Here is an 18488-nt window from a genome sequence, read left to right as displayed (position 1 = left end):
CCTTGATTGCGTACATTTCCTGGATCATATCCAGATCCCTGTTGCCTTATATAAAAAGTCCTTTGATTTATCAGCATCTAAGCTAGTATTTGGTATCTCGTCTGAAAAGTGAAGTATAAATAGTATGTCTATAGTATGGTATGATTATTGGAATGTTTCTGAATGTCCTCTAAGACATTGAAGGAAGGATACTGGAAAGTTTGAGGTCATTTGTGCAAAAACAGTTCTTCTGGTTTCTAAGTCACCTCCCCCCACCTCCCCAATTTCAAGCATTTATGTGCTCTGCTGCCACGGCAAGACCTAAAGCAGTAATAAAAACAACGGACACAAAACAAAACTCGGGTCTTGGTTTCTTTTTAAAACAACAACAGATGCAGTTTGCATACATGCACACAATACTGTAAAACAGCATTAAAGCAGCAGCATTTGAAAATAAAATTGGCACAAATGATTCCTGACATCAGCTGACCGTAAGGTGAAAGTGACCCCACAAAACAGCCTCTATAGCAGCATTGGGTACTTCAACTGAAGCTGCAGCAACTGCAGGGTTAAGATCACTCCAAAGTAGAGCCTAAGCGATCCCATTCCATGGCACACACATCCCATTTGAATGGCAATGCCCAACAACTTTGGGAGAGCCCAGCTGTTATATCTGACCTACAGAGACTGACACTGGTTCTCCAGGGTTTTAAAAAGGTAAAGGACCCCTGACTGTTAAGTCCATTTGCGAACGACTCTGGGATTGCGGTGTTCATCTCACTTTACTGGCCGAGGGAGCCGGCGTTTGTCCGCAGACAGTTTTTTCCGGGTCATGTGGCCAGCATGACTAAGCCGCTTCTGGCGAAACCAGAGCAGTGCACAGAAATGCCATTTACCTTCCCGCTGCAGCGGTATCTATTTATCTACTTGCACTTTGACGTGCTTTCGAAATGCTAGGTTGGCAGGAGCTGGGACTGAGCAACGGGAGCTCACTCCGTCACGGGGATTCGAACCGCCGACCTTCTGATCGGCAAGCCCAAGGCTCAGTGGTTTATTTCCCAGCCCTACCAGAAGATGCTGAGCCTGGCTAGCTCAGCTGGTTAGAGCGTAGTGCTAATAATACCAAGGTTGTAGGTTCAATCCCCATATGGGACAGCTGCATATCCCTGCATTGCAAGGGGTTGGACTAGATGAGTCTCAGGGTCCCTATCAACTCTACAATTCTATGATTTCAGGATTCTAAGACTGCACTTGGCTCCTTCTGCATGTGAGCTATGAACTCCACCAGTAAGCTACATCCCTTCCGTAAGTTTGATTCATTTCAGATAAACCAATGAGGAGTATATAGCTTGAGCAGAGATGGAAACTCCTTCCAAAAGCAGCAACAGGAAGCAAAACAACCAATGCTCTTGCCATGGAGTCAAGAGTGAAAGGCAGTCTACCAATTAAAAGTAAGTGACAAAGGATTAATTGTGTGCTACATTAGCCCCCCCCCCCCCTCACCAATATTTATAGCATTTCAAGTTATTAGCTTTTTAATTAACACTGAAAGATCCAAAAGCACCTAATTGTATTCCACAGTAATTATAGTAACAAATGACGGGCGCAGAAATTAAAATTTGGTTGCTCTAATATTTCTGTTTAAGGATGTGCAAACACAGTAGATGGCCTGCTATTAAATGTCCCAACTGTGATGTTTTTCAACTGAATGGGAAGGAGGCATGTTCATGGCATGCCGTTAAGTGTTTGCGCATTCATCTGGGTTTGCGCCGCGAGAGCAGATGGTGTGCCAAAAGCATTACAAAGAGAAGGCAAGTCCGTTTGCAAAATAGAGAAGAGGGAAAAAGCAGCTCCTTTCAACACTAATATGTTTACTGAATTATTTAGCACGTACACATTAGACTTTGGTATTGTATTAGGGCTCGAAAGGCAAAGAGCCAAGTTTTCTCTGCTGCTTACGAGAGAAGATAGAAAAGTTGGCCTCATTGCCTTTGAATTCCTGGTGTCACATCTTTGGCATTCAGACAGCAAAATTCAAGGACACATTTATTCGGCCATTTTGTGCTGGCACCCACACCGCTTTTATCAACATGTGAGCAGCTCTTTTGTTTAACCACAAAAATAAAATGGGAGCAGGGGAACTGAATTGTTAGGAACTGGGAAATGTGGAAATGTTTTGGAACAAGTCAGGCCTGTACAAAAGGGACATGCTTCACTCGAATCAGGATGGAACCATATCATTGGCGCTTAAAGAAAAGGTGGCAGAGCAACTTGTAAACTGACAGGAGCTGAGAGCATCCAGTTTGGAACAAATTGTTCCCCAGGGATAAAGGGGAGGGGTGATGTTTAAGACTCAATACATTTGCCAAAAGAACGTGGGTTGGAATAACAATGTGGAGGTAGAGATGTCATAATTGTGGTAGAAAACCCCCCAGAGGACAGTCAAATCACCTACCCCAGATAGGACATGGGTGGTGCTGTGGTCTAAACCACTGAGCCTCTTGGGCTTGCCAATTGGAAGGTCGGCGCTTCGAATCCCCATGATAGAGTGAGCTCCCATTGCTCTGTCCCAGCTCCTGCCAACCTAGCAGTTCATTTTTTTTATAAATATTTATTGGAGTTTTTAATAAAAGAAATACAAAAATAATAAACAGCATTGCTTTGTTTTTACAAAATTTCATAACATCTTTAGACTTCCTCACGTCTCCCGCTCCCACTTACATCATTAATAAGTTTTTTCAAGCAAATTATCATCTTATTTGCAATTTTATAACCACTCATTTAAATACAATATAATACTTCTCCTACAGATTTTGTTTCTCTTAATCTCACTTATCATCAAATTCTGATCCAGTTTAGTGATGGCCAATTATTTATAACCAAGCATCCTTCTTAACATTCCACTAAATCACAATATTTCTGTAGGTAAATCTTAAATTTCTTCCAATCTTCTTCAATCCTTTCTTCTCCCAGGTCTCGAATTCTGCCAGTCATCTCCGCCAGTTGCATATAGTCCATCAGTTGCATCTGCCATTCTTCCAGTGTGGGTAGATCTTGAGTTTTCCAGTTCTTAGCGAGAAGTATCCTTGCTGCTGTTGTTGCATACATAAAGAATGTTCTATCCTTCTTTAACACCTTCTGGTCGACAATACCCAGAAGAAAGGCCTCTGGTTTCTTAGTAAAGGTATACTTAAATACCTTTTTCAACTCATTATATATCATTTCCCAGAAGGCCTTCACTTTAGGGCAGGTCCACCAGAGGTGAAAGAATGTTCCTTCATTTTCTTTACATTTCCAGCATTTGTTATCAGACAAATGGTATATTTTGGCAAGTTTTACTGGGGTCATGTACCATCTGTATATCATTTTCATTACATTTTCCTTCAAAGCATTACATGCAGTAAAGTTCAGCCCAGTGGTCCACAACCTTTCCCAGTCTTCAAACATAATGTTATGCCCAATATCCTGTGCCCATTTTATCATAGCCGACTTAACCATTTCGTCTTGTGTATTCCATTTCAACAGCAAGTTATACATTCTTGAAAGTACCTTAGTCTTAGGTTCTAACAGTTCTGTTTCCAACTTCGATTTCTCCACCTGGAACCCTAACTTTTTGTCACTTTTGAAAATTTCTTTAATCTGAGCGTAGTGTAACCAGTCTCGCACTTTATCCTTCATTTTCTCCATACTCTGCAATTTCCAATTATTTCCATCTTTTTCTAGCAGTTCCCAATATTTTGGCCAATAGGCTTCCATATTGGGTCTTTTTTGGGCCTTAGCAACCTAGCAGTTCAAAAGCACACCAGGGCAAGTAGATAAATAGGTAACACTGTGGAGGGAAGGTAAACAGCATTTCCATGTGCTCTGGCTTCCATCATGTTGTCCTGTTGTGCCAGAAACGGTTTTGTCATGCTGGCCACATGACCCGGAAAGCTGTCTGTGCACAAATGCCAGCTCCCTTGGGCTGAAAGTGAGATGAGTGCCACAACCCCATAGTCACCTTTGATGGGACATAACCATCCAGGGGTCCTTTACCTTACCTTTACCCAGATAAGTATATCCATGAAGACTATGTGTTAACATGAACATGTGTGAGAGAGTGCTTTGATTTTCTGAACTGTGTTCTAAGTGTGATGTTCTTATATTTTTCCTCCATGTATGAAGCTTGCTAGTTTGTGTTCGAGACTGACATTTGCAAAATAGAAAGACCAACTATGTGCTCTTCAGTCTGGTTGTCCATGTACAGTGGTACCTCGGGTTACATACGCTTCAGGTTACATACACTTTAGGTTACAGACTCCGCTAACCCAGAAATAGTACCTCAGATTAAGAACTTTGCTTCAGAGCAGAAATCATGCTCTGGCGGCGCAGCAGCAGCAGGAGGCCCCATTAGCTAAAGTGGTGCTTCAGGTTAAGAACAGTTTCAGGTTAAGAACGGACCTCCGGAATGAATTAAGTACTTAACCCGACGTACCACTTTACAAACTGTTTTCCAGGGGGACATCATTATATTTTCAATGAGCATGCGAAGTCTTGCTTCCCATGCTATCATCGGTTGTGCAATATTAACAAAGAGCTTCGAGAAATACGAAACATTCACGATTAAATGTGCTCCAAACTAGTGGTTTACACCTGCTGCTTCTGTCGCATCTCCTTTAGCACAGAATAGTCTGCAAAGATCAAGGCACCATTTCTCTGACATTTCCCTGACTGTTAATTTCCACATTATACTCGAGCTTTCACATGACATAAAAGCCACTTCAAGAAAACTAATGGAACATAGTGCCTGCTCAGCACTCATTTCTAGGTTATTTGATTCCAGAAGAATTCTGTTTGCAACCCCCTTAACCCAGAAAATTGCAGGAAAAAAGCAGGGATCTGTGCTACTACACACACATTCTTTATTACGGTCCAAAGATCCACAAAAAACAGTTTCGAAAGCAAACTACAGCAGGAATACAGGGAAAACAATCCAAGGCAATCACTATGCTTTATCCCAGGGGTAGGCAACCTAAGGCCCATGGGCCAGATGCGGCCCAATCACCTTCTCAATCCGGCCCACGGACGGTCCGGGATTCAGCATGTTTTTACATGAGTAGAATGTGTCCTTTTATTTAAAATGCATCTCTGGGTTATTCGTGGGGCATAGGAATTTGTTCATTCCCCCATATATATATATATATATATATATATAGAGAGAGAGAGAGAGAGAGAGAGAGAGAGTGTGTGTCTGGCCCACCACATGGTCTGAGGAATGGTGGACCGGCCCACAGCTGAAAAAGGTTGCTAACCCCTGCTTTATCCAGCGCATGTTGATTTCTAATTCTTATTACCTCTGAGAGAATGTTTGTCATGGCCAGGGCAATATCATTTGTCTTATCTTCGAGAAGATACTTGAGATAGGAGGTTTCAGAATTTCCAGGTAAATAAGGGTTTAATGACTTGATCCCTGGCTTTATGGAGCCCACAGTGTGGTAAGATATGTTTCATACAACCGACAGCCTGAGAACATAAGCAGAGTCTATTTTGATAAGGTATCTGATAAGGTTACTGCTTTGTGAATGGGAAACATACCTTGCTAATCTATCTATAAATTGATTGCATTATTGAAGGCTTTACCCTACTCGCAAGATGTGTTTCCAAAATATGAAGGGGGAAAGAATTATACTCACAGTGTAAACGGCAGGACAGATTTGCCAGCGCTGTAATTATTGTTAGCCTGGAAGCAGGGGTTCATATTGCCATTTTGCAGTAAGGAGGTTTATAGAACCAATGTAATCTGGAGACATTGCAAGATGGAAGTGCAGCTCACAAGGAATCACGTGGGGATATCAATAGAGGTAAAGTGCTCTATTAATATTTCACTACCAAATAATCCATACTGAGATATATAGTCTTAATATATAGAAAGGTTTAAGAATTACATCATGCACAGGAGTATATTGTTACTTCAGTGCAAAATTCATCTTATTAAGTGCAACCTTTGAGGTGACCCTACACATCCTATAGTTTATTGGTATCGATAAAAACTGCCAGTAGCATCTCCTTTGCCACTGGGACTTCCTCGCAACTAACATACAATGAGCTGGAAGGCAAAAGTTGATCAGCATCTATTAAGTCAAGTGTGTGTGTGTGTGTGTGTGTGTGTGTGTGTGTGTGTGTGTGTGTGTAAAACCAGCAACAGTACAACAACATAGATTTGTACTTCATGATAAAAACAAAAAAGGGGAGGGAGTGTAAGAGCCAATGGGGTGATGGTGAGAATTTTACTTCCCCTCCACAACGCTTAAGGCATATGAAATGAGAGACGAGAAAAGAGAGACAAGGGAAACATGTCCCTGTTAATTCTCCTCCACCTCTCAGCAGCTTTAGATACCATGGTCTCCTAGAGCAACTGTCCAAGCCAGGGGTGGGTGGCACCACTTTGCTGTGGTTCTGGTCCTACTTGGATGGTTGTTCCCAGAAGGTGTTGCTTGGGGAATGCTTTTCAGCCCTGTGGAACCTTCAATGTGGGGTTCCGCAGGACTCAATCCTATTCCCTATGTTGTTTAACATCTACATGAAACTGCTGGGTGGGGTTATCTGGGGGTTTGGAGTATGTTGTCCACAGTATGCTGATGACACTCGGCTCTATTTCTCCTTTATGTCGGCAGGTGAGGCAGTGGAAGTGCTGGACCAGTGTCTTGCCTCAATAATGGATTGGATGACAGCCAACCAACTGAAACTTAATTCAGATAAGACAGAGACTGTTAGTGGGTGGTTGCCTAGACCAGATGGGTGGGAGATCACCTGGTCTTGATAGGGTTACACTTCCTCTGAAGGAACAGGTTCATAGCTTGAAGGTACTCCTGGATCAGGTGATCTCAGTGGCCCGGAGTGCCTTCTATCAGCTTCAGCTGGTGGCCCAGCTACGCCCCTATCTGAACAAGAATAGCCTAACTACTGTTGTCTATGCTCTGGTTAGATTACTGCAATGCATTATAGATAGGGCTGCCTCTGAAGCGGTTGGGAAATTTCAGCGGGTGTAGAATTCAGTGGCCAGCTTGCTCATCGGAGGAAGACAGTTTGAGAATATTACACTGATCCTGGTCTGACTGTGCTGGCTACTAGTTAGTTTCCAGGCTCAATTTAAAGTGCCGGTTTTGACCTATAAACCTTAAACGGCTTAGGACCTCAATACCTCAAGGACCGCCCTCCTTTCATATGAACCTACCTGGACCCTGATTGCATCTTCTGAGGCCCTTCTTCATATACCCCCTCCACGAGAGGTCTGGAGGGTGGCAACACAAGAACGGTCCTTCTCTGCAGTAGCTCCCTGTCTGTGGAATGCTCTCCCCAGGGAAGTTCGCCTGGTGCCTTCATTATACACCCTTAGGTGCCAGGCAAAAAAGTTCCTTTTTAACCAGGTCTTTGATTTGATTGACATCCTATGCCCTTTTAAAATGTGTTCTTTTGGGGGGGGGTATTGGGTGGTTGTAGTTTTATTTTGAATACGTATTTTGAGGTTTTATATTTTGATTTTATTCTGTGAGACCTCCAGGTATAGTGTAGTATATAAATTCAATAAATAAAATAAATATGAAATGCCTTCTCTTAAGCAAGTAGTTGGATTTGTGAATTACAGTCATACCTCGGGATGAAGTAGCTTTGGGATAAGTATTTTCGGGTTGCGCGCTGCAGTGATCGGAGCGTGTTACTTCCAGGTTTCTCCACTCGTGCATGCGCAGATGGTCAAAATGATGTCATGTGCATGCACGGAAGTGGCGAATCACGATCTGCTCATGCACAGATGCACGGACGTGGGTTGCGTTCACCTCTGGATGCGAACGGGGCTCCCCATTCACATCCAGAGGTACCACTGTATCTGAGTTTCTCTCCATGTCAGCTTTCTTTTACAACCTCCCCAAACCCTATTTTGTAATTGATATGCATGCTAATGTGAGCTACATAATCCATTGTATTAAGAATCACTATCTGGAAGCATAATTAGATATTCTGATAAAAGCTTGCCAAATTAGCCTCAAATACTTATTAGCTTGGCTGGAGAGTTAGATCCAGTAAAATTATCTATTATTCTTCCATTCCTTCTGCAACTGAGGGAGGGAAAGTTGTCAGGTGATTACGGTAGTCTTTTTTATTATGCTTTCTGATAAGGAATATCATTCAGATGACCCCTTTTCTACGCAAGTTCCATAAATGGCACTTGACATTGCATGAATGGAATTGAAGTCTTTCCTATGCAGGATTTTTTCTTCTTTTCTGAAAAAGCTTATTAATTGGAAAGTGGATTAACACCGTACATACATGTCAAACATATTTCTGCCTATATCTAGAAACTTGACTATAATTATCCTGAAGATCAGGATGGGGGAGATCAGCTAATTTTTGTCTTATAAGTTTGGACTTGATGCATTTTTAAAATGTTACCTACGGCAGTAAAAAGGTAAAGGTAAAGGACCCCTGGATGGTTAAGTCCAGTCAATGGTGACTATGGGGTATAGCGCTCATCTCGCTTTTCAGGCCGAAGGAGCCAGCGTTTGTCCAGAGACAGCTTTCTGGGTTATGCGGCCAGCATGTCTAAACTGCTTCTGGCACAACGGGACACTGTGATGAAAGCCAGAGTGCATGGAAATGCCATTTACCTTCCCGCTGCAAGGGTACCTATATATCTACTTCCACTGCTTTGCTTTTGAACTGCTAGGTTGTCAGGAGAGAGCAATGGGAGCTCTTAATGCACTGGGTTTTGAACAGCTAACTTTCTGATCAGCAAGCCCAAGAGGTTCAGTGGTTTAGACCACAGCGCCAGCTGCGTCCCTATAAGCGATAGCAGTGTAACATGAAGCAATGCCTACCAAAATGCCCTCCAGAATGGCACAGATCTCTGCCAGCCCTGGGCATTACAATGCATGTGGCAGTGGATTTTCCAATAAATCTTTTCTCCTACCTGGCCCATGAGTTATCATTAGAGTTATTCTGTTAAACATCCGTTACATGCCAGTTTAAGACAGGCATAGCCTATGAGTTAAGAAATGACTTAAGAGATGGCCGTGAATCCTTGATCACTTCCAGACATCCTTTTCATAGTGAATTTGTGCTCATGCTTGTCCCGGGGCATCTATGAGTGGTCTGATTTCAATACTGTTTGTCCCTACAAAAGCTTTGGGGTGGGCGTACTGCTTCATTTCCAGTCAGTGCTTGTTCCATAACAGCCCTCTGAAAGTTGTTTTCTGTAGTTTTTTACACTGAGAATGTTTGGGTGGGTGAGGGTTTTCTTGTTTTTTGTTTTCCTTTTTTTTAAAAAAAAAGTATGCAATTGTGTGACCAGGCGGCGACAACCCCAGCGCCCAGGGATCATAAAGAAGGAATAAAGACTCTGACGACATTATATGGAATTTCAAATTAGGCCACAACTTTATTAAACTTCCGAATGTAGGAATACCTTGGTTTAGGCCTTGGGCATGTATTCCTCCCAGCCCCCCAGCCAGGGGGAACTGGGGCTCATCAGGTAAATGGATATTGGGGTGTTCTGCGAGACCTAAGTGTAGCAGGCAGCCAAGCCCATATCCCTGCATGCAGAGTAGTTCACTGACGACCTTTCAGTGTATGGCCAGTGACACCCATATATATAACCCCTTTAAGAGGGGGACCCTGGAATCACTGCTGCAGGGGGGTGAATCACCACTTCTCTCTCTCTCTCTCTCTTTCTCTCTCTCTCTCTCTCTCACACACACACACACACACAGACACATATAGGGAAGAAAAGACTAAAGGATTCTGCCCAAGGCCATAACCGCCACCTGGGACCACGAACTCGTAGTCTCTTCGCCAAGACTAAAATAGGAAAAAAACTCAAGAAAGGTCAGATCACGAGTGATGCCCTTGGAATGCTAAAATGACAGCCAAAGGTGGGCACACCAACGACCCGTGAAATAAACACCAAAGCCACAAGGACCAGAGGGGGAAAACCCCAAAACTGTATACTTTACAAGGTGGTTATTGTACTTTACCAGATCTTAACCTATTACAGTATTTGTAAGAATGGATTCCGAATATCATTGAATTTGCCCATGGCAAGTCTGCATTTATAGGCAAGTTGTTCATATGTTGCAAGTTTGTATAAATCTTCAATCCAATCACAGAAGGGAGCCGCATTGTTATTTTTCAAGTTCATCAGTATCAGTCTTTTTTTGTGGTAAGGGCATGGAGAGGCCACTCGTATTGTCCTTTTGTAAAGTTCCATGTTCTGGGTATATAATTCAAGAGGAAATTTTGCATGGTATATGTAAGGTTGTTCCGTACAGTTCTGTTGATGGTTTTGGTTACCTACTGCTAAAAATCTTTCAGTGTAGGACAATGAAAAAAATTACATTTTAGAGAAGCATTATCCCTGTTGCAACTCCAACAGATATCTTAGACAACCCCTTTCTAAGCAAACATAATGGGGTCCAGTATATTCTAAATTTAAATGTTATCTTTGTTATATATTTTTAAGGTCCAGAGATGGGTGAGGTTGCTGGGATGGAGGTGTCTTGCTTTTGTTGTACATTCATTTAAGAGTGCGTCTTTAGGTTGTAGCAATGCAGTGACATTGGGGAAGAATTTCAGAACACCTAATAAATCGGGATGATATGTGAATGCTCTGTTATCGATCCACCACTAATGCACTTTTATTGTGTCAATGACATGTTGTAGTATACACCTGCAAAAAAGAGGGGAGGGAATAAAGTCTGTTTTGCCTCCATCACGAACTCAGCTTTTGTTCTGCACTCTAGTGATAATAACTCTGTATCACTCTCCAGGGCTAATGTAAAGATTGTTGGGATAATGTAGACAAGGACCTCAATATTATCCATCTATTTTGTTAAATCACATCTCTCCCCCTTTTTATATTAGTGGTCTAAGAGCACCTATCTGTAATCATAATTGGTGCTGCTTTTAGGTTCTGCTCTTGAATTTAAAAGGTTGGGTAGGGTGAAAAATTTCCACGTTCCCTCTTAAATCTCCAAGGAAGAAAATGTGCTTCCAGATGAGGACTTAATATTGCAAACATTGAGATACCAGGAACTGGTAATTGGTAAGAGGTTGTGTGTGTGTGTTTTAACATACTGGGAGGGGTAAATCCATATTAAAAGGTGGGGAGGGGGAATACAGGCTAACATCATGTGGGTGCTGAGGGGGGGAGACTTGCATGCATGGAAAGCATGCATCTGACAATAAATATCATTTTTTTTTATATTTGTTCCTGCTCTCCTGTGCCCATTCACAAATACACTGTTTATTCTTTGCCTCCCTTTCTTCCTTTTTTTTTTTTGATAATGCTAATTAAGTCATGACTTCAGAAGGAATAAAGAAAGAAGAAGGAGCAAAAGAGCACTGGCAGAATCTCTCACATTTCTGCTGCCACCTTGGCATCCAGCGGTTGTTGTGTATTGAGTCAAGTCTTCAGTTCCGATTCCAAGAATCTGGAGAAGCATAAGTTGGCCGATAGATCCATACCATCAACATTTCACAATGGCAAATCAGGACCCCACTACCACCATCCTGTCCCCCCCTCCTCACCTGCTGGCTTGTTGCCACCACCTGTCCACTCCTCTGCTAACTGCTGCCGTCTGGCTTCCAGAAGTACACCACTGCGGCCCTCCTTGTGCGGGTGTGGCAATGGGCAACAGAAGACTGACCGGCAGGTTCTGGGCAGCTAGAGAAGGTGCAGAACCAAAAGAGTGCAGAAGCAAGAGATGTATGTCTTTTGGTCCCCGTTGTCACAGGACATCCCAGGATGGGATCAGGAGCCAGAGTAGTTCCTGTAATTCTGGGATGTACCAGTTAAGACAGGATACTTGTGGGGTATGTAGATCATGAAGGAAATTCATTGGACATAATACAATGGGAATGTTTCCTGTACATATTTCTCATTGGAGATGATTGTGACGATGATAAATAGCAGACTTTTAATAATAATAGAAAACTTATATGTTTAGTATCCTTTGTGACTTGACCTCCATCTTTCCTTTGTTATTAAGCCTGTGCCTGCTCTATTGTTCACATTTATGAAGTCAGAATCCTGTTTCTCAGCAATGAGTATTATGATTATTCTTCTATTCTTTTACTTCAAGCTCATTTTTTTTAAAAAAAAGCACTGGGAACTGTAGACTTAGACCTGTCTGCAGATAGTGTTTTGTACTTTGACTAGCACACTGTTATTCTGAACGCTCCGTTTTTCCTGTTCAGTGTTTGCTCGAGTATGCACATAGTTTCCAACCATAAAAGTAGCACATTGCTCAAACTTGTCAGGGAATTAATTTGAACCCGAGTCACCTTGGTGCCAGACCAGTGTTTTCATTTGCTTGCTTACAAATATGGTGTCTGCTGAATGAGCATCATCCAGCCATGGGTGGCTGATATACTATGATGTCATAATGAGCCTGGGCAGATAGAGATGTCACAGAGGTTCTGAGTAATCTAGGTGAGTAGTCTAGGATTAGAGAGAAGAGGGGCTGTATCTCAGAAGATGAAAATCCCAGATTCCCAGATTCATTTTCTGTCATCTTCAGGTAAGGCTAAGAAACATCTCTACATTAAGACACCTCACCCACCAACATTTATCTGATGAAAATAGAGATGTCCCCTCCAACAGTTCTCTGATGAAAATAGGCACGTCCTATTTCAAAGAGTGAAAATTTGTTGCTATATTTCAAAAAGTGAAAAATCCAGACACAAAAGTTGTTGAGCATTTTTGGGCAAATCTTCAAAAACACAAATAAACATGAAGTTTTGAGTTATTCTTAAGGAAATCTAGACTTCCCAGATATTTCAGTCAGTGATTTCTGCCTGGACACTGTTTCCAAATGCCATATGTCCAGGAAATTCAGAACATATGGCAACCCTACCATACCTGCCAACAGTTCTCCAATGAAAATAGGGACATCCTACCATGCCACCCAACATTTCTGTGTAGAAAATACGGACATCCTAAGGAAAAGCTGGATGGCTTCTGTAAATCCAGGATCATCCATGGAAAATAGGGACACTTGGAGGGTTTGGGCACTGTCATCAGTGTAGACAATATTAAGCAGAGGTCTGGCTCAGTATGAAGCAGTGTCATAGAGGTTCTTGAGAAGGACCTGGGAGATGTAGCACCATGAGTACCAAACTCACTGCAATCAGGGCCACACCTAAGGACTGGATAACGTTTGTGAAGTTATACATTCCCACTTAGAATTAATAATAATAATAATAATAATAATAATAATAATAATACCCTACCCATCTGGCTGGGTTTCCCCAGCCACTCTGGGTGGCTCCCAACAGAATATTAAAAACATGATAAAACATCACACATCAAAAACGTCCCTAAACAGGTCTGCCTTCAGATGTCTTCTAAAGGTCAGAGAGTTGTTTATTTTCTTGACATCTGGTGGGAGGGAGTTCCACAAGGCAGGCGCCACTTCCGAGAAGGCCTTCTGCCTGGTTCCCTGTAACCTCACTTCTTGCAGCGAGGGAACTGCCAGAAGGCCTTTGGAGCTGGATACAGGGCTAACTTCAGATTTCTTTTAAAAGTTGTGTAGTTCTTTTTGAATCTGATGGGAGGGTGTTCCACAAGGAGGGTGCCATTGCTGAGAAGGCTCTCTGCCTGGTTCCCTGTAGCTTTACTTCACACAGTGAGGGAACCACCAGAAGGCCCTGGGAGCTGGACCTCAATGTCCAGGTTGAACGATGGCAGTGGAAACGCTCCTTAGGGTAGTTAGTAGTTGCATTGAGTGGGAGGAGAAAGATGCAGGAGGTAGCTTGGAGGTGGTTTGTATACAAGGGAGGTTGCACAAGAGGAAGAGAGAGGCACGGACATGGGGGTGAAGGTGAAAACGGGGGTGCAAAGTGGAATTCCCAAATAAAAGACTTCAACTTCAACAATGTCCTTGCTCAACCCTCACTTCCACAGAAGCTGGGACTCTAACCCATAAGCAAAGGGCAATGGTGGGGTAAAGTACATTATACGAATGGGAGACAAGTGATGCATATCCTAAATCAACAAAATGACTCTGGTGAATGTGCTTATACCATATGCTGCAACAGAAAGAAACAGATTGGGCATCCAAACACTGCAGATGAGGGGGCAGAAATGGCCGTTATTGTCCCTTAGAAACTCAGTAAAATGAAGGATATCTGCCACTGATATATAAAAAGTAACTCCTGTAATTACATAGCATGATCCTTGAGGTATCAAAAGCTTTATGGCTGTTTAAAAAGAAGGTCCATTCCAGAGATGTATTGCATGCCCTCAGAAATTTCAGACACTATTAATTCCTACCACTGTAGGGAAGGCACTGCAGTGATGTTTAGCTCATAAGTCAGAAGTTTTATTTTGACTCTAAAGTTACTGAAAAGTTAAGGATCAAGGTTAACAGACTCAAAATTTAATCTACTCTAAGAACATGGTTGGTGTGGGTTGGGGGGAGGGATGATTGCAAGGAAACAAAAACACCAACTTGACCCAAAATGAAGTCAGTAACTGCACCATCCGGATTCTAAAGACAACGTCTGGTGCCCTTGATTTCTCTTGTATCTATGCATAGAAGGAATGTGATTGTACTGTTTTGCTAAATTTTGATTTTAGTGCTCCAATCCACTCCTGGCAGCAGCCTTTTGATTCTTGCTCTTGTGAATGTGTTGCTCTTTTGTAAGCTGCCTGGGGCATTTTGTCAATGTAAAAGCCGAGGTAAACATTCATTCATTTTTTATTTTTATTATTAAATTTATAATTCCTCCCAAAGGAGCCCAGGGCAGCAATGAACAAGGGATAAAATAATAATAATAAAAATATTTAAAATATGATTTTCAATTTATAAATAATAAAAAGTCAGTCTTTCCCCCGTTTCCTTCCATTTTGGCTTTTACAAATACAAGAATGGGAGGTTTGTTATTATGATGCAGATATGTCCCATAAATTTGAGGGGCTTCTTAGGGTGACAAATTCTGTAAATCTGAGCACATTGCACCCCACTATGGGCCTTGCTCCTAATGCAACCTTGACCATGCAGTATCAGATCAGGGCATTTTTTGCTGCCCTTACATTTTCCTCATATCACTGTCTCTGGCAGCCATTGACAGTGAATAGTTTACTCATGGGTGTTGGTGAGATGGGAGCTAACCCTGTCCCCTTGTGCCTGGGGCTCAGTTTCATGGCATAGGACAACGTTCTTTGACCTGATGCTCTCTGGATGTGATGGACTACAACTCCCATAAGCCATGACCATGGCCCCTGTGTCATGGAATTCTATTCAGTATTGATCTAGAGCAGAACTCCAATGTATAGTTAGCATTGTAAAGACTTAAACACGTTTCAGGATTCCCAAAAATAAACCAGAGGCAATTAATATTTCATCCAGCAGAGCTTTACTGCTCCTAAAGGCAAGTGAGCATAATGGTCACAAATCCAATATATTCAGGATTGGCACTGTCCATAAGAAATCCAGTTGCAGCAGACTTAACTTAAACCTACAATAACTTATAATAAGACCAACTCTTAACACTATATACAAAACACCACACCAGAAGGAAGAGAGATAGAAAGTGAAAGTGAAACTGAGGCTGCTCCTGGCCTATTATTATAGTCAGCATGACCTTGAAGAAGAGATAACAGAACCAGTTTAAGCCAGCTGTCCTCAGCTTCTCTGAAGGAATAACCCAAACATCACGAACCTTCTGCTTGTTTCTTTCAAGCAGAGAAGCTTCCCCAACCCTCTGGAATTAATTAGAATAGGAAAGATCTCTACACATCAGATCAATACTTTCTGTAACAATGAATGCAAACTGATATCCTGATGACCAGGGCAGATGGGAATTGGAGTCCAGAATATCTGAAGGGTAACTGGTTGGGGAAGTCTGGCATAATGTTTTTTCCAAGAGCTGAGCCACTGAAATAAATGAACATGACTAAGTTTAATCCCTTAATTTCACTGGTCTATCTACTCTGAATAAAATTTACTTGACTAACTCAGGAGATTCCCCCCTCCAGCCAACTTTCAAATTATGTTGTCCTACAGAGTGTAGTCTCAGCCTTTGGTTGCTTTGGGTTTTAGAATGACCAAAGAGATGGCTAAACCCCAGAAACGGGTGTTTCTATATGTGAAGCAAAAATAACTTTAAAATGGTGCCCAACAGAGGTACAAAACTTCAGTCTTATAATTGGGCAAACATCATGACATGCACCACCGGCATTAGGAGCAGTAAAAATTAATGGCCTAATTCTTCACTGTCTGGATTAAGAGTACGAAACAGCAAACATTTATTTTTTGAGTGGGTAGATATAAGCGAGTGAAATGGAAATAAAGCTGTTAGTTAACAGCAAGAACTGATCTCAGAGTCAATTGGTTTCCTAGTGCTATACGATTCCAAAATAAGCGCTTCCTATAATGAGCTAAAAAGATAAACACCCAGCAATCTGCACAAATGTACAGTATACTCTGAAGATATTAATTTGCCTCAGGACCCAGACAATCACATATAGGTAATTAACATAATGCATTGTTGCAATGGGCTCAGGAAGAAGTGTGAGGCTTTTGAAGAGAGGCCTTCAAACTGGAATCATTTGCAAACTTAAATTTGCACGCAGGAAATAATACCACAAGCAAAATGTTGAAGAGAGATATTCAGGGAGCCTGTTGTCACAATGCAGACACTATATAATGTGCCCAATTAGTTTCAGCTAGTTGTTTCATTGTGAAGCTCATTTTCAGATGGGAATGTTAATCCGGTATTCTGGCAGCCATTGCTAATTCCATGAAAGCCTTTACATCCACGGATAGCATTCTGTTCCTCATTTGGTCTGTTTCCCTTGTAGGCTTTCCCCAGTTCTATTCTGTCGTAATTAGAAGACATGTAAAAGCCTATCTTTAATTGGTTGGGATCTCCCTAAAGAGAAAATAAAATACAGAACCGAAACAAGGAGATCTTGAGAACACACCAAGTGAAAATGGAATGTGGATTTGCAGTCATACTAACTTCAAGTTTGTTTATCATGTAAGACACCCTGGCAGGGATGATTTAAACCCTGTTCAAGTAACATCATGAATCCTTTCAACCTCAGCTCTAACTGAAAGGCCAGGGCAAAGGCGAAGGCCCGGCCAGGGCAATGGCAAAGGAATAGGCGAAGGCCAGGGCCAAGGCAAAGTCCTGAGCCATGCCAAAGCCAAAGGCCCAGGCAAAGGCAAAGGCTCGGGCCAGGGCAAAGGCAAACGAAAACGAAAGGCAAAGGCAAAGGCCTGGGCCAGGGCCAGGGTGATGGCAAAGGAATAAGTGAAGGCCCAGGCCAGGGCCAGGGCCAGGGCCAGGGCCAGGGCGAAGGCGAAGGCGAAGGCGAAGGCTTGGGCCAGGGCAAAGGCAAAGGCAAAGGCAAATGCCCAGGCTAGAGCGAAGGCGAAGGCCCGGGCCAGGGTGATGGCAAATGTTAAATGTTCGGAAAAAGTCAGAAGCCCAAGGCTGTATAAGTTCCTCAACTATGTTTATTCAACATTGTCAGTGACAATGGCTCACTCATAGGAAGACAAAACCCGAACTCACAGGACTACACAATAAAAGCCCCAACATGAACGGACCGTTGACAGTTGACAGTTGAAAGTATATGCGCTTACTTGCCATTAGAACATTCGTCTACCAACGCTTATACGATTGGTTAGAACGCGCCTTGTAACATAAAATGTGTTAAACCCAATACATAACACTCCTACCCCCCAACTTCCTAACAAAAGGAACTAACATAGTCATCAAGGTGTGATGGCCTTTTCTGCTTTCCTGTGCCCGACTGGGTAACCCATGAGGTTCCTCTGGTACCCGTGGTCTGAGTGGGGCGGTCAGCGAGGCTGGCTCCGAAGGGGTCACTGCCAATGGAGCCACTGAGGATTCCGGCCTGAAGTCACCCTGCTGAGGTAACTCAGTCACCGACAACCCGTCTGGTTCCCACCCTGGCCTGGGCACAGAATCTCCCGAAGTACCCATTTCTCCGTCCTCTGGTTCCACTTGGAGTTCCGTGTTCGGAGGTGTCCTGGCTCTGATCTGGTTGAGGTGTCTCTTCCAAACCAGTTCCCCCCTCCAAACCTACCTTATAGGAAACTGGAGCTGTACAGTGGGCAATGATACCTGGGACCCATAGTTTCGGACGTACACAGGGGAGAACCCTCTTGGAGCCCCCCACACCACAGTGGATGGCCGTTGCTCAAGAGCCCAGTCGGGGTGCATAAGACCAAGGAGCGTAGTGAGCCTCCTTCCCATAAGTAACTCCGCCGGGCTCCGGCTAGTCACTGTGCTTGGGGTGATGTGTTGGGCCAATAAGAACTCCACTAGCCGGAGAGTCCAATCTACATGCACTATGCGCATAAGCGCAAATTTGGTAGTATGGACCATGCGTCCAGCTTGGCTGTTAGTGGTCGGGTGAAAAGGAGCAGAACGAATGTGGCAGATTCCATTCTTGGTTACAAATTCTTTGAGTTCCGCCGAAGTAAAAGCGGTCCCATTAT

General features: G+C 42.8%; 1 long non-coding RNA gene across 2 annotated transcripts in view; it reads left to right on the top strand.

The window, feature by feature from the left end:
* Nucleotides 1–11744: 11744 nt before the first annotated feature.
* Nucleotides 11745–18488, top strand: part of LOC309363009 — a 77682-nt gene continuing 70938 nt past the window's right edge. For both annotated transcript variants that reach the window (XR_014165145.1, XR_014165146.1), the window contains exon 1: nucleotides 11745–12530. This is a non-coding gene — a long non-coding RNA (uncharacterized lncRNA). The remainder of the gene's footprint in view (nucleotides 12531–18488) is intronic.

The sequence above is a fragment of the Podarcis melisellensis genome (assembly GCF_964234715.1).
Source record: "Podarcis melisellensis genome assembly, chromosome: 2".
NCBI lineage: Eukaryota > Metazoa > Chordata > Lepidosauria > Squamata > Lacertidae > Podarcis > Podarcis melisellensis.
The sequence above is the reverse complement of the archived record's forward strand: the minus strand, read 5'-3'. Positions and strand labels throughout refer to the sequence as shown.